Genomic DNA, 16,914 nt, shown 5'->3' with positions numbered 1-16,914 from the left:
GAAAAAGTCTACAGTCTTAATAAGCCCTTTTTGAAGCCCTTATTTACAATCGTAATAAACATGGCTTACCGGATCCCATAGGGAAAATGACAGCTTCCAGCATTACATCGTCTTGTTAGAATGTGTCATACCTCAAGCAGCAAGAGACTGCTCACTGTTCCCCCAACTGAAGTTAATTGCTCTCAACAGTCCTGTGGAGGAACAGCCATGGATTTTAGTGACGGTTGCTAAAATCATTTTCCTCATACAAACAGAAATCTTCATCTCTTTTCTGTTTCTGAGTAAATAGTACATACCAGCACTATTTTTAAAATAACAAACTCTTGATTGAATAATAAAAACTACAGTTAAACACTAAAAAACTCTAAGCCATCTCCGTGGAGATGTTGCCTGTACAACGGCAAAGAGAATGACTGGGGTAGGCGGAGCCTAGGAGGGATCATGTGACCAGCTTTGCTGGGCTCTTTGCCATTTCCTGTTGGGGAAGAGAATATCCCACAAGTAAGGATGACGCCGTGGACCGGACACACCTATGTTGGAGAAATTATGTTTTTTTTTCCGTTCTAGCCCTTTTTAGCCAATTCCACAGGCTAGGAGGTCATTCTTTACAAAAGTGCAACAGTGCATAACCACAGTGTCATATAGACACACAGCCAAAACGTCCCTTTGAGTAATTACTGTATATTTGGGGGAGGGAGGGGTAAGACATCATGCAGGCAATCCCTTGAAACTGGGTATCTATCTCATCAGGTTCTTGTATATTTGATTACAAACGGTCTAAGCTGTTTTCTTTAGTTAGTGCTTGCAGAACTTATTACAGAATTACTAAATGCATATATGAAGGAAATAATCATTTGAAAGAAATATAATAACACAGATATGAGCCCAGTGTATATGAAAGTCCAATCCAATAATTGATTACAAAGGCAGTATGAAAATTGTTTAATTCTTTTAATATGAACTGACAAAAAAATATATTTCACAAAATATTATTGCTAATATAAAAATATACTCAACATTAAAAAAATAAATAGAATGTAAAATAGATTTTCAATGGTACTTTAGAAACAAACAAAAATAGAATAATTAAAAGTTAACTTCTAAATTTCATTAACATTTTGTATAAAAACAAATGAATGTTTCTGGAAAGTATTGTTGAATTGTATTAAAAGGACACTAAACCCTATTTTTTTCTTTCATGATTCAGATAGAGCATGCTATTATGCAACTTTCTAATTTACTCCTATTATCAATTTTAATTTGTTCACTTGTTATCTTTTTTGGAAAAGCAGGAATGTAAAGCTTAGGAGCCTGCCCATTTTAGGTTCAGCACCCTAGATAGCACTTGCTTATTGGTGACTACATTCAGCCAACCAATAAAAAAAGGGTAACCCAGGTTCTAAACCAAAAATGGGCTGGGTCCTAAGCTTTACATTCCTGCTTTTTAAATAAATAGCAAGATAGCAAGAGAACGGATAAAATTTGATAATAGGAGTAAATTAGAAAGTTGCTTAAAATTGCATGCTCTATCTGAATCATTAAATATTTTTTTTGGATTTAGTATCTCTTTAACGAGTCGTTAATTTTGCTCATTGTTAAAGAGACATGAAACCCAATTTTTTTCTTTCATGATTTAGATAGAATATACAGTTTTAAACACATTTCCAATTTACAAATTTGCTTCATTCTCTTGGTATCCTTTGTTGATAAAAAACAATCAGCAGTTAGCTCTCAGTAGTGAACCTACCTAGGTATGTTTTTCAACACAGTATACCAAGAAAATGAAGTAAATTAGATAAAATAAGTAAATTAGTAAGTTGTTTATTGTATATCTGAACCAAGAAAGAAAAATGTCCCTTAAACATACTATTAGCACACATGTCAGGACACCCCATAATAATCTCTTAAATAGTCTAAAACGGCAGAGATACTAGATAAGACATTAAAAACTCGTTTTTCTTGTTTTGAAGTGATTCGTTCCATCATATACATCAAGTGATGATGAAAACAGGTGAAAGGTGTCCATGTTCCAGAGCAATGTCAAACCCAGTCTTGCATACAGCTAAGTGGAGTTTCTTCGTACCCTGCAAACATGGCAGGATTAGCCAGAAGCCCTCTAGCCGCCATCACGCCTTAAAGAAAGAGCAAATCAATTAGACTGTGTAACGTTCTGGCAATGTACATATCATTTTATTGTCACGTGGCTTATCAAATAATGCATTATAAACAAATCAAAACTGACAATATGAATAGTGACGACTTATTAATGTTTTTGAGCTTAAAAAAAATGATTAAAAGTGACATTAAACTCAAAATGTAATTCTGCATAAAATGTTTAATATGGCATTGTAAAAAAAAAAAAGGAAAAAAACAAACCAAAACAAATTTAAAAATGTTATGTATGTTCATTATTTATTTTGTCATTTGTGCCATTGACACATTCTGCACATGTGATTGGTGACCTCAGCAGAGGTGATAATTTAAACAATACTCCGGCTTTCAATACTGAAGAGACAAAACAATACCAATGTTTTAAAACAAAAAAATGAAAACATTTTAGCTTAACCCTTTCATGTTGGGTCAAAATTGTCTACATCAGAACAACGCTCGTGCATACAATCTTGAGATTTCAATGATGGGATCGGGTCGGGGGGGGGGGGGGGGAGCGTCCCTATGATGCTAGGCACGCCCTCCAAGCTGCGATCCCAATCTGTAAGCGCTGTCGGCTTCAGTACAGCCAAACGGCTAGGGCGTTCCATGCCGTCCTAACGGTGATAAAGCCCAGCGCCGTTAGGACGGCATAGAACGTCCTAAAGGCGGGAAGAGGTTAAGCTTCAGAGCTGGCCCATTTTTGGTTCAGAACCTGGGGTTTACACTTGCTTATTGGTGGATAAATGTAGCCACCAATAAAGCAAGCGCTATCTAGGATGCTGAACCTAAAATGGTCTGGCTCCTAAGCTTTACATTCCTGCTTTTTAAATAGATAGCAAGAGAATGAAGAAAAAATGATAATATGAGTAAATTAGAAAGTTGCTCAAAATTGCATGCTCTATCTGAATCATGAAAAAATTTGGTTTAGTATAACTTTAATAATCAATAAAGTCAAAATGAAACTTTCTTGATTCAAATAGAGCATCGCAATGTTAAACAACTTTCAATTTACTCCTATTGTCTAATTTGCATAGTCCTTTGTTGAAAAGCATACCTAGGTAGGCTCAGGAACAGCAATGAACTACTGCTGCACATATATGCCTCTTGTTATTGGCTAACCCAATGTGTTCAGCTAACTCTCAGAAGTGCATTGCCACTTCTTCAACAAAGGATAGCAAGAAAATGAAGAAAGTCAGATAATAGAAGTAAATAGCAAAGTTGCTTAAAATTGTATGTTCTATCTGAATCATGAAATAAATATTGGGGTTTCATCTCCCGTAATTGCCAATAAATTGCTATGCATATATTAAACCGAGCTCAACAACTTTGTCAGAAACTTCTGGCCATTCCGATGATTTGATATATATATATATAGTATGTGTGTATATATATATATATATATATATATATATATATATATATATATATATATATATATATATATATAGATATATATATATATATATATATATATATATATATATAATATATACACACACAAACAATCATATGCAAAAGTTTAGGCACCCCTGACAATTTCCATGATTTTAATTTATAAATAAATTGGGTGTTTGGATCAGCAATTTCAGTTTGATCTATCAAATAACTGAAGGACACAGTAATATTTCAGTAGTGAAATGAGGTTTATTGGATTAAAAGAAAACGTGCAATATGCAGCAAAACAAAATTAGACAGGTGCATAAATTTGGACACCCAAACAGAAATATTGCATCAATATTTAGTAGAGCCTCCTTTAGCAGAAATAACAGTCTCTAGACGCTTCCTATAGCCTGTAATGAGTGTCTGGATTCTGGATGAAGGTATTTTGGACCATTCCTCCTTGTAAAACATCTCCAGTTCACGCTTCAAATCACCCCACAGATTTTCAATTATATTCAGGTCTGGGGACTGGGATGGCCATTCCAGAACATTGTACTTGTTCCTCTGCATAAATGCCAGAGTAGATTTTGAGCAGTGTTTTGGGTTGTTGTTTTGTTGAAATATCCAGCCCCGGCGTAACTTCAACTTTGTGACCGATTCCTCAACATTATTCTCAAGTATCTGCTGATAGTGGAATCCATGCAACCCTCAACTTTAACAAGATTCCCAGTACCGGCACTGGCCAAACAGCCCCACAGCATGATGGAACATCCACCAAATTTTAATGTGGGGTAGCAAGTGCTATGTCTTGGAACGCTGTGTTCTTTTGCCGCCATGCATAACGCCCCTTGTTATAATCAAATAACTCAATCTTTGTCTCATCAGTCCACAGCACCTTCTTCCAAAATGAAGCTGGCTTTTCCAAATGTGCATTTGCATACCTCAAGCGACTCTGTTTGTGGCGTGTGTGCAGAAAAGGCTTCTTCCGCATCACTCTCCCATACATCCTTGTGCAAAGTGCGCTGAATTGTTGAATGATGCACAGTGACACTATCTGCAGCAAGATGATGTTGAAGGTCTTTGGACTTGGTCTGTGGGCTGTTTTTGACCGTTCTCATAATCCTTTGCCTCTCCGATATTTTACTTGGCCTGCCACTTCTGGCCTTAACAAGAACTGTGCCTGTGGTCTTCCATTTCCTCACTATGTTCCTCACAGTGGACACTGACAGCTTAATCTCTGCAATAGCTTTTTGTAGCCTTCCCCAAACCATAATGTTGAACAATCTTTGTTTTCAGGTCATTTGAGAGTTGTTTTGAGGCCCCCATGTTGCCACTCTTCAGAGGAGAGTCAAAGAGAACAACAACTTGCAATTGGTCACCTCACCTTAAATACCTTTTCTCATGATTGGTTGCACCTGTCTATGAAGTTCAAGGCTTTATGGGCTCACCAAACCAATTGTGTGTTCCAATTAATCAGTGCTAGGTAGTTACAGGTATTCAAAACAACAAAATGACAAGGGTGCCCAAATGTATGCGCCTGTCTAATTTCGTTTTGATGCATATTGCACATTTAGGCCTCTAGTTATCAAGGTCTGTCGGACCTGATCCGACAGTGCGGATCAGGTCCGACAGACCTAGCTGAATACGGCGAGCAATACGCTTGCCGTATTCAGCATTGCACCAGCAGCTAGGCCGCCAGCAGGGGGGTGTCAATCAACCCGATCATACTCGATCGGGTTGATTTCCGGGCGATGTCTGTCCGCCTGCTCAGAGGCAGGCGGACAGGTTATGGAGCAGCGGTCTTTGTGACCGCTGCTTCATAACTGCTGTTTCTGGCGAGCCTGCAGGCTCGCCAGAAACACGGGGCATCAAGCTCCATTCGGAGCTTGATACATATGCCCCTTAGTGTTAATCCAATAAACTTCATTTCACTATTGAAATATTACTGTGTCCTTCAGTTATTTGATAGATCAAAATGAAATTGCTGATCCAAACACCAAATTATTTATAAATGAAAATCATGGAAAAGTCAGGGTGCCTAAACTTTTGCATACAACTGCATATATACACTCACTGGCCACTTTATTAGGTACACCTGTTCAATTGCTTGGTAGCACAAATTGCTAATCAGCCAATCACATTACAGCAACTCAATGCATTTAGGCATCTAGACGTGGTGAAGACAACTTGCTGAAATTCAAACAGAGCATCAGAATGGGGAAGAAAGGGGATTTAAGTGACTTTGAACGTGGCATGGTTGTTGGTGCCAGACGGGCTGGTCTGAGTATTTAAAAAAACTGCTGATCTACCGGGATTTGCACGCACAACCATCTCAAGGGTTTACAGAGAATGGTTGGAAAAAGAGAAAATATCCAGTAAGCAGCAGTTGTGTGGACAAAAATGCCTTGTTGATGTCAGAGGTCAGAGGATAATGGGCAGACTAGTTTGAGATGATAGAAAGGCAACAGTAACTCAAATAACCACTCATTACAACCAAGGTATGAACACACAACACGTAGAACCTTGAAGCAGAGGGGCTACAGCAGCAGAAGACCACACCAGGTTCACTCCTGTTAGCTAAGAACAGGAAACTGAGGCTACAATTCGCACAGGCTCACCAAAATTAGAGAATAGAAGATTGGAAAAACATTGCCTGGTCTGATGAGTCTTTATTTCAGCTGCGACATTCAGATGGTAGGGTCAGAATTTGGCGTAAACAACATAAAAACCATGGATCTATCCTGTATCAACGGTTCAGGCTGGTGATGTAATGGTGTGGGGGATATTTTCTTGGCACAGTTTGGGCCCCTTAGTACCAACTGAGCATCGTTTAAACGCCACGGCCTACCTGGGTATTGTTGCTGACCATGTCCATCCCTTTATGACTACAGTTGTGCCCATCTTCTTATGGCTGACTTCCAGCAGGATAATGCACCATGTCACATAGCTCAAATAATCTCAAAATGGTTTCTTGAACATGACAATGAGTTCACTGTACTCCAATGGCCTCCACAGTCACCAGATCTCAATCCAATAGAGCACCTTTGGGATGTGGTGGAACAGGAGATTCGCATCATGGATCCGCATCATCAATTCTGCAGCAACTGCGTGATGCTATCATGTCGATATGGACAAAAATGTCTGAAGAATGTTTCCAACACCTTGTTGAATCTATGCCAGCCGGACAGATAGGTCAGCATGCTAAGGCACTGTGGCTGAGCTCTGTAGCAACCCAAGGGTTGCAGGTTTGATCCCTGGCGAGGTCCACTCAGCCTTTCATCCTTTCGAGGTTGATAAAATGAGCAGCGCCTTGAGACCCTTACGGGTTGATTAGCTGCGCTTTACAAGTACCCAATACATACATACATATACTGGAACATACATGCCACAAAGAATTAAAGTAGGTCTGAAGGCAAAAAAAAAAGGGTGTCCAACTCGCTACTAGCAAGGTGTATCAAATAAAGTGTCCGGTGAGTGTATATGTATGCACAAACACACACACATATATATATATATATATATATACACACAGACACACATACATACATCTATGTATATCACATAAATATATCATGATAAACAACAATAATTATATATGCATGTATATTATAGTATATTCAAAGATAAATATGTATATACACACACATAACATACATATGAACATACACACATAGATATACAAGTGGCCCTCGTTTTACAACGGTTCAATTTACACCGTTTCAGAATAACAACCTTTTTTTCCAGTCATGTGACTGCTATTGAAAAGCATTGAGAAGCAGTGCATTTATTAAAATAGCCAGTAGGTGGAGCTGTCCGCTTGTGTTGCAGCAAAGCCGAACAAGCTGAAATTAATCGGTTTAACCAGACCTGAGCTATCAAGCAGATTTCAAAGGAACAAGATCTTCCTGTCTATAAATCAGTCCAGATTGGAATGGATAGAAAGAACTGTTTGCAGAAAAATGCAAGTGAAGTCTGAGTTGTGTGATTATTTTATTAGGTTTATAATGCTGTTTAGCATTTAAAGTCTTCATTTCAAAGCTTTTAAAATAATGTATTAGGTGTTACTTACAGGGGGGGCTGGAACCTAACTCCCTCACTCCCATTGACTTACATTATAAACTGGGTTTCAATTTACAACGGTTTTGATTTACAACCATTCCTTCTGGAACCTAACCCCGGCGTATACTGAGGGCTACCTGTACATTATATAATAACACAAAGTTGGATTTGTGTTTCACAGCTGCGAGGCATAGAATGGATTCAGCCTCAAAGTGCCCAGTTCCTCATTTTAAGGCCCCCAGTAGCTCCCTGGCACCTGGTTTTGTCAATTCCTGCATTTAAATAGTTTAGCATTCTTTTAAGCCATTATAGTGAGGGAAGTAGATGTAAATTTGATGCAAAAGGATAAGTGAGATTAGTTGTGAGAAGAAAGGGAGATACGACTGGTAGTTACAGGATACCAAAGGGACATAAAAAGCTAAATAAATGTTTGAAAGAATGATTTATTAAAAGCAATAAGAATAATATGCAACAGAGTAAACTAAGACATTATATATAATTTCAACATAGATTCTATTATTTGGGAGGCAGGGAATATGAGAAAATAAAAGCACCTTCTTAAAAGAGAGTATACAAACTCAAATAAATATATATCTGTAAAACAAGGAAGAAGTAGGACAAACTGGGTTGGAGATTGGAGGAATATCCGGTTGTAATAAGGCAAGTTATAAGAAGTTGTATGTAGCAGGGCTAAATATACTAAAGAGATGTGTCAAGGTTCCCATATGTGGTTGTAAAATTATAGACTTTTATGTATGGAGAGAACACAGAAGACAATTCCAGGCAAGGGGGGCGCACAATAGAAACACTGATAGTATGAGAAAGGATATTTTTAAGTGACAAGGCATACATCTGTAGATGAGCCGGGGGGCGGGGGGTCTAATGGGAGTGTATAAAACAGGTTTGCTGTATGAATGCTGATGAGCACCTTAAAAGAAAAAATAAATCTAGAGGAGAGTGGTTGCCAATGCAAGATTCTCAAGTAGGAACAATCATTGTGACTGAGAACATTGGAAATTAATGAAGGCAGCAGAGTTGAAGATAGATTGCAGATGGTGATGATTTCTGTATTGTTGCACAATCATTGTAATTAGATATTTTTAGCACAGAACACATTTTTCCAAGTCATCTGTGGCAATAGCACCTAATAGATATATTATTGACTACCACCTGATACAAAGGTGCACCTTATAGATATATTATGGTCTACCACCTGATACAGTGGTGCACTATATAGATATATTATGGTCTACCACCTGATACAGAGATTCACCTTATAGATATATTATGGTCTACCACCTGATACAGAGGTGCACCTTATAAATACATTATGGTCTACCACCTGATACAGAGGTGCACCTTATAGATATATTATGGTCTACCACCTGATACAGTGGTGCACTATATAGATATATTATGGTCTACCACCTGATACAGAGATTCACCTTATAGATATATTATGGTCTACCACCTGATACAGAGGTGCACCTTATAGATATATTATGGTCTACCACCTGATACAGAGGTGCACTTTATAGATATATTATGGTCTACCACCTGATACAGAGGTGCACCTTATAGATATATTATGGTCTACCACCTGATACATAGGTGCACCTTATAGATATATTATGGTCTACCACCTGATACAGAGGTGCACCTTATAAATACATTATGGTCTACCACCTGATACAGAGGTGCACCTTATAGATATATTATGGTCTACCACCTGATACAGTGGTGCACTATATAGATATATTATGGTCTACCACCTGATACAGAGATTCACCTTATAGATATATTATGGTCTACCACCTGATACAGAGGTGCACCTTATAAATACATTATGGTCTACCACCTGATACAGAGGTGCACCTTATAGATATATTAATGGTCTAACCACCTGATACAGAGGTGCACTTTATAGATATATTATGGTCTACCACCTGATACAGAGGTGCACCTTATAGATATATTATGGTCTACCACCTGATACATAGGTGCACCTTATAGATATATTATGGTCTACCACAGTGGTCTCAAAGTACTGGCCCCAGGGCCAAATGCGGCCCTCAAGATAGTTTAATCTGGCTCTCCCTTGTTTAATAAGTAAACAATTAATTTGGGCTGTCAATTTTTTTTAGGGTTCTAAGAGGTGAAATTAGTTGATGTTCTATATAGGCACTCACAGGACAAATATAAAGACAGGCATCCAGTGTAGACTTCCACCATGCACTGCAATGGGTAAATGTAACTTTTTACGTTGCTATACAGTTCCAAGATGATCACTTCACTTGGCACTTACAAGTTAAATATAGACAACTGTGTATGTCTAATGGAGGCTACAACTCCCACCATGCACTACTACATGGATAAATGTCACTACCATTTCCTAGTATATCCAGTTCCGGAGCACTTAATCAGTTTAAGTAGCCCCCATGGGAGAAGAACACTTGGCCAATGGCCCCCAGATACTTTGAGTTTGAGACCCCTGGTCTACCACCTGATACAGAGGTGCACCTTATAGATATATTATGGCCTACCACCTGATACAGAGGTGCACATTATAGATATATTATTATCTACCACCTGATACAGAGGTGCAGCTTATAGATATATTATGGTTTACAACCTGATACATAGGCGCACCTTATAGATATATTATGGTCTACCACCTGATACAGAGGTGCACCATATAGATATATTATTATCTACCACCTGATACAGAAGGTGCAGCTTATAGATATATATTATTGTCTAGCACCTGATACAGAGGTGCACCTTCTAGTAAGCTGTAAAATAACACACTTACCATCTGCTCCAGTTGTCTCATGAATATTTTCTGCCTCTTTCAAGCTTTTGATATCTCCGTTTGCCACAACAGGTATAGACACACTGTCTTTAATAGTTTTGATTGCATCATAATGCACTGGTTGATGCCTTTCTTCAATTGACCTTCCATGGACAGTGATCCATGACACTCCCGCTGATTCAGCCTTTCGGCAGAGGTCTACAGTTCTGGCGATATCTGAATGAATTCTACAATTAACCAGTAAGATAACTGATTGAATAAACACATTCTAGTTTTTATTTACTTGATTAGATCAACATACATTGAATATTGACATGATACATTTAAAGGTACATAAAAGGTGTGAAAATACAATACTTTATTTTGTTTGAGCACCTCTATGTGTTTAAAAGGGACATGAAACCCATATTTTTTTCTTTCCCGCATTCCGATAGAGCATGTGATTTTAAACAACTTTTCTATTTACTTCTATTATCTAATTGGTTTTGTTCTCTTGGTATGCTGCGTTGAAAAGGATACCTAGGTAGGTTCAGGAACTGATGATTGGTGGCTGCATATATATGCCTCATGTTATTGGTTTGCTCAATGTATTCAGCTAGCTCCCAGTGATACATATGCCTCTGCAGACTGCCCTCTTATTTCAGTTCTTTTGACAGACTTGCATTTAGCCAATCAGTGCTGGCTCCAAGGTTACTCCACATGCATGAGCACAATGTTATCTATATGGCACACATGAGCTGACGCCCTCTAGTTGTAAAAAAATGTCAAATGCATTCATATAAGAGGCGGCCCTCCAAGGGCTAAGAAATTTGCATATGAGCCTCCTAGGTTTAGCTTTCAACTAAGAATACCAAGAGAGCAAAAGCAAAATTGATGATAAAAGTAAATTGAAGTTGTTTAAAATCACATGCCCTATCTGAATCATGAAAACAAAATTTATGCTTACGTGATAAATTATTTTCTTTTCTGGCATGGAGAGTCCACAAAACCATTCTAATTACTAGTGGGAATTCAACTCCTGGCCACCAGGATGAGGCAAAGAACACCCCAGCAAAGCTTTAAGTATCACTCCCACTTCCTATAAACCCCCAGTCATTCAGCCGAGGGAATACGGAAAGAGAAGAGGACACAAAGGGTATAGAGGTGCCTGAAGTTTTAGAAACAATGAATAAGCCGTCTTGAACAAGACCAGGGAGGGTCGTGGATTCTCCATGCCAGGAAAGGAAAATAATAGGTAAGCATAAATTTTGTTTTCTTTCAATGGTATAGAGAGTCCACAAAACCATTCTAATTACTAGTGGGAACCAATACCCAAGCTAGAGGACACAGAATGGAAGGGAGGGAGAACAAGACAGGCAGGCCCAAACAGAAGGCACAACCGTTTGAAGAACTTTCCCCCAAAAAACTCAGCAGAGGCAAACATATAAACTTTGCAGAATTTGAAAAAAATAATTGCAAATAAAGACCAAGTGGCCGCCTTGCAGGAGTCGTTCCCCAGAAGCCTCATATTAGAAGAAGATACAGAGCCAAAACCTCACAGAATGCAGATGACCAGCTGTCTCATAGGCCAAACAAATGCCACTTCTTACCAAAAGAAAGAGAAGTAGAAGTCGTCATCTGACCCTTACGTTTAAACAGTAAAACACAACCAAAAAGGCATAAGATTGTCGAAAAAAAATCCAGTAACCCTGTATGTAGAACAGAAAAGCATGCACTACATTCAGGTTATGGAACAGACGCTCATAGAGAAGGATTAGGACAGAACAATTTCCTGTACAGCAAAAGCATTCCGAAATCACCTAAGGAAAAATTCCCCATTTTGCATGAAGAATCACCTTATCAACATGGAAACAAAATAAGGGACACACACCGTAGAGTCGAAAACTCTGAGACACTATGAGCAGAGCAAAGCAAGAGAACATAGACCAGAACCATACTATTGAAAGAAAGCATGGGCTCAAACAGAGCTAGCTCTGAACCCAAAGAACAAACTTAAAGTGAAAGTCAATCCTAGCGTTGTACAAACGCTAGGATTGACTATTGAAACAAATAAAGGGGACTTTCATTAATGAAGTATAATAATACTTTATGTAGAAAGCTCCTTTATTTGTTTCAACCAATCGCCGTTCTCAGCTGCGTACAGCAGCCCACGGCTAAAAAAATAATTGCTAAGAGAGATGTTTTCACCTCTTAGCCAATAGCCGTGTGGTAAATACGGCTTGGCGCCCATAGGGAGGCCGGATTTACCGCACCGCTATGCGACATGTTATGCGACATGTTATGGCTCCTCAATGCCCACCACACAGGGGATTGATAAAATAAGAAAAGTCCCTTCACCCTCAATATGCCACTATTAGAGCACAAGCCATGAGGGCAGGGATACAGGACTCACTGTTAGAAGTCTTCTTTCTTCTCAGCTGTGGGGCAGACATCGAATCCTAGGTCTGAGAGATGCAGTCGACCTCTGACAGGGACTTAGAGAAGAGGAAAAGCAGAGTAACCAACCCTAGTTTTCCTTATAGGGGTTAGCATAAATAGTTGTAGGGAAAGCAAGGACTACCTCACCGACCTACAACAGCTAAAAGCCACTATTACTCTTACTAAAGAGGATTACATGGACACAGCAACCCCAATCCTTGCTTGCATGGAAACTACCCATTAAAGGATTAAAATTTGATCTTCTTCAGACACCATCTTCGCACACCTCCTATGATGTACACAGGCAAAGAATGATTGGGGGTTTATGGGAAATGGGAGTGTTCTTTGCCTCCTCCTGGTGGCCAGGAGTTGAACTCCCACTAGTAATTAGAATGGTTTAGTGGACTCTCCATGCCATTGGAGAGAAAGTTTATTTTTGACTAGACTGTCCCTTTAATGAAATTCAGCATTTTACATTTACATTGGAATGTCTGTAAAAAAAAAAAGAGAAAAGTTGATAAAATGACTACAAGACACGTCTGCGCTTCAGATAACAAAGTCTGTTTTATTTTTTGTGCTAACGCACTACAGTTCGCCTGTCTAAAGACCATCGATGTCTGTGATACAGTGGCTTAAGGGTACTCTTTATATCTTTCCAGCAATATGTACAGGGCATTCTTCTCTGGCTACCTCCCAGCAGAAACACTTTCTATTGCGGGTACCTCTTCTCCTCTAGATCTACGTGTGCCACCGTAAGCAGTTTACTGAACTATACAGATGTAGTATTATCTATATGACAATCACTACAAATTTAACTCTCTGCAGCAATTTATTTCATCTGCAACACCATCAAATTAACTACTGTGCACCCACTGCTAGGTTACAGGGTTACAGAAAATATGAGGGAAGATGTACAGTATGTACCTTAAAAGGACAGTAAAGTCACAATCAGACATTCATTGATTTAGACAGAGAATACAATTTTAAACAACTTTTCATTTTACTTATATTTTTAATTTGCGTTCCTTCTCTTGGTATCCTTTACTGAAGTGTTTATCTAGGTAAGTTTAGGAGCAGCACTAATCTAGGTTCTAGCTGCTGATTGGTGGCTGCATATAGTATACCAACTGTCATTGCTTACACCATGTGTTCAGTTAGAAACCAGTAGTGCATTGCTGCTCCTTCAACAAATGATGCAATGAGAATGAAGCAAACTTGATAATAGAAGTAAACTAGAAAAGTTGTTTCAAATTAAATGTTCTACCTAATCATGAAAGAAAAAGTGTGGGTTTCATGTTCTTTTAACCTCAACAAAAAGAAACACAGATTTTCTGGGGGAAGAACAAATATGAATGCAATCACACACTATACGCTTTTATACAACACATCAGTGATAGAAACTTTACCTGAATTTGATGGACACAGAAAAAATTTTGAATTCTCAACTTGATTACGTACTCGTCTGACCATGTCGCTTACTAGTTCAGGGTTGATTAATTAAACAAGCTCCATAGCCTTCAGACATTGCCCACCTAAAAAAACATAAAATACATTGTATTATTTACAGGGGATTTTAAACAAAAATAACAATTAAAAGAGACATAAATGCTAATGGCACAATATCCAATTCTGTATTCTGAGAAATTTAATTATGTTTAAAAAAAATGGCATGCACTTATTTTCATAAATTTAAAAGAAAATGAACCTGCAGCCTGTCAAACGCTGTAATACAGAAGCATCTATGTTCCTGATGTTTTTACTGTTGTTGATTGGCTAGACTAGAGGATGATAAAAAGGACCACTGTGATAGTGAAACTTACAGCTCAGGTTTACTACACATATAGAGTAGTTCATAAACTGTTTTGCAATAGTGCCGCTGTTCATGTACAGTAATACTGCTTTGTTATTTGTAAGTGCGCAGAAGTCCTGTTGGATCCTACCGTATGCAACAAGCAATAGTAAACGCTCAGAGAACGTTCATAATTGATGATAATGCCCCATACAATACCGCTTTGATTCACTATAGAACTTCAAGCCTATAAGTTTAAAAATGCACAAGACATTGAATGCCGATCTCGGTGCAGCAAAATCAGTACCTTTTGCTTTTAAAATTATGATATTAATTAATAAATATATTTTTAGAACACTAAAAAAAAGAGGTAATAAAATGTGATTAACCCCTGCAAAGGTGTAAAAAATACAATGACAAGAGCAAATGTGCCAGCAATCACCAGCTAGTTCCCAGTAGTGCATTGCTGCTTCTGGACATACCTATGTTTGTTTAAACAAAACAAAAAATATCAAGAGAACAAGAAATTTTTATTTTTTTAAATTGCATGCTCTCTCTGAACCATTACCATTTAATTTTGACTTTTATGTGCCTTTAATGTGAAAAGTGAGTTTAGTCTGCTTTTATATTTTGTGATACTCACTATTTATCTTAATGCAGAAAAAACTATCAAGGTTACTAATAATATTTAACACAAGCAACAATTGATAGAATTACTGGATCAGATACATGAAAAATACATTTAAAAGCAGATTAATGTGCTCTCGTTTATCTGTATTTTTAGCCCTGAAAATCCCCAACTGCAACCTCCATCTTCAAAACAACTACATAAAATGTTCTGCTGTTTCTTTAGACAATAGGGATCTTTGATGAGAGAGATATTTTATAGGGATACTAAGTTTTATTTATAAAGCATCTAAAATGCACAGTTGACATTTTTTAAATTTTGCAAATGAACTTTTTTTTTTTCCTTCTTTTAAACAGGTGCAGGGACAATAAACCCTGAAATGAAACAAGAAAGACAGGCGCAGCCCAACTCAAGTAAACTCAGTAGGACGGTAGTGGGTAACACTTCAGCCCAATCAATCACTGTCCATGTCCCTTTAAGACTGATTTGTCTCCCAAACATTCTAACATTTAAAGGGACACTGAGGTAAAAATTAAACTATTATGATACAGAGAAGAGAAGTGTGTTTTTTTTAGACTTTCCAATTTACTTCCATTATCAAATTTTGCATAATCTTTTTATAGACAAATTTTCTCTGGCACCAGCTCCTACTGAGCATGTGCATAAGTTCACAGGGTATAAATATATTAGACTGTGATTGGCTGATGGCTGTCACATGATACAGGGAGCCGGCAAATGGGGGAAAAATACATTTGTCAGAAAAAATCTACTGCTTATTTGAAATTCACAGTAAGTGTTATTGCATTGTATTTTTATTATGCACTTGTTGATTATGCAATTCTACTTTATTTAATGGTCCTTTAATTAAGCTGTAGTTTCTTACTCATAACATGGTTTGGTGAATCGGCATATTAATACAAAAGTCAATGTTTCTAGAGTTACTCTAGATGATGGATGTATTTTTATATCATGTGTACAAATAAAGTTATTTGTAACTAGGGATGGAATAAATGAATAATTGAAAAGCGCCACATTTACCTCTGAGGACACCCGCAATTGAGATCTATTCCATCAGCAAAAGGGCAGACAAGTTGAGCAGCATCTGCTAAAACCTGTGATTCTTTGGCAGCAAACTGCACAATAAGTGGCTGATCACCTGGGGGAAAAAAGGATACACTGAAAATACAATTATATAAAATCTATAACGAGACATAACAAGACAAAAACTATAAACATAAATAAAGAACCCCCCCCCCCCACTAATTTACTGCTGTATGTAAGATTATAGCAACACACTTTATAAACAAACGCATCAAGGCTTAAAATGGTCATTCATTTTATAGAATTAATTATAAGCAGCATATTTAATTTAAAGATACATAAATGCATACAGAAAATACTCTTATGTGTTATTACTGCACTTCGGCTTGCATATACCTATGTGAATACTTGTCTGAGAGGACCGTGGGAGCTATTTGCTAGATGTAAGGAAAAAAGCCTACCTGGGTCAAGTGGAACAAGCACAATTTTAATTCATTAAACATTGTGGGCTAGATTACGAGTGGAACACTATTTATCGCTCCCGCTCATGGGCTAGAAGTAAGCTTTTTTTGCGCGTCGGGCAACAAGTGTATTACTGGTTGAAAGTAAAAAGTAAAACCTGATGCGTGTAAAAAG

General features: G+C 37.8%; 1 pseudogene; it reads right to left on the bottom strand.

Moving 5' to 3' along the window:
• The window catches only part of LOC128662691 (uncharacterized), a 456,713-nt pseudogene that overhangs the window by 431,999 nt on the left and 7,800 nt on the right, over nucleotides 1-16,914 (bottom strand).

This window comes from Bombina bombina, chromosome 6 (genome assembly GCF_027579735.1).
Source record: "Bombina bombina isolate aBomBom1 chromosome 6, aBomBom1.pri, whole genome shotgun sequence".
Lineage (NCBI taxonomy): Eukaryota > Metazoa > Chordata > Amphibia > Anura > Bombinatoridae > Bombina > Bombina bombina.
This window is presented reverse-complemented; position numbering and strand designations above follow the sequence as displayed.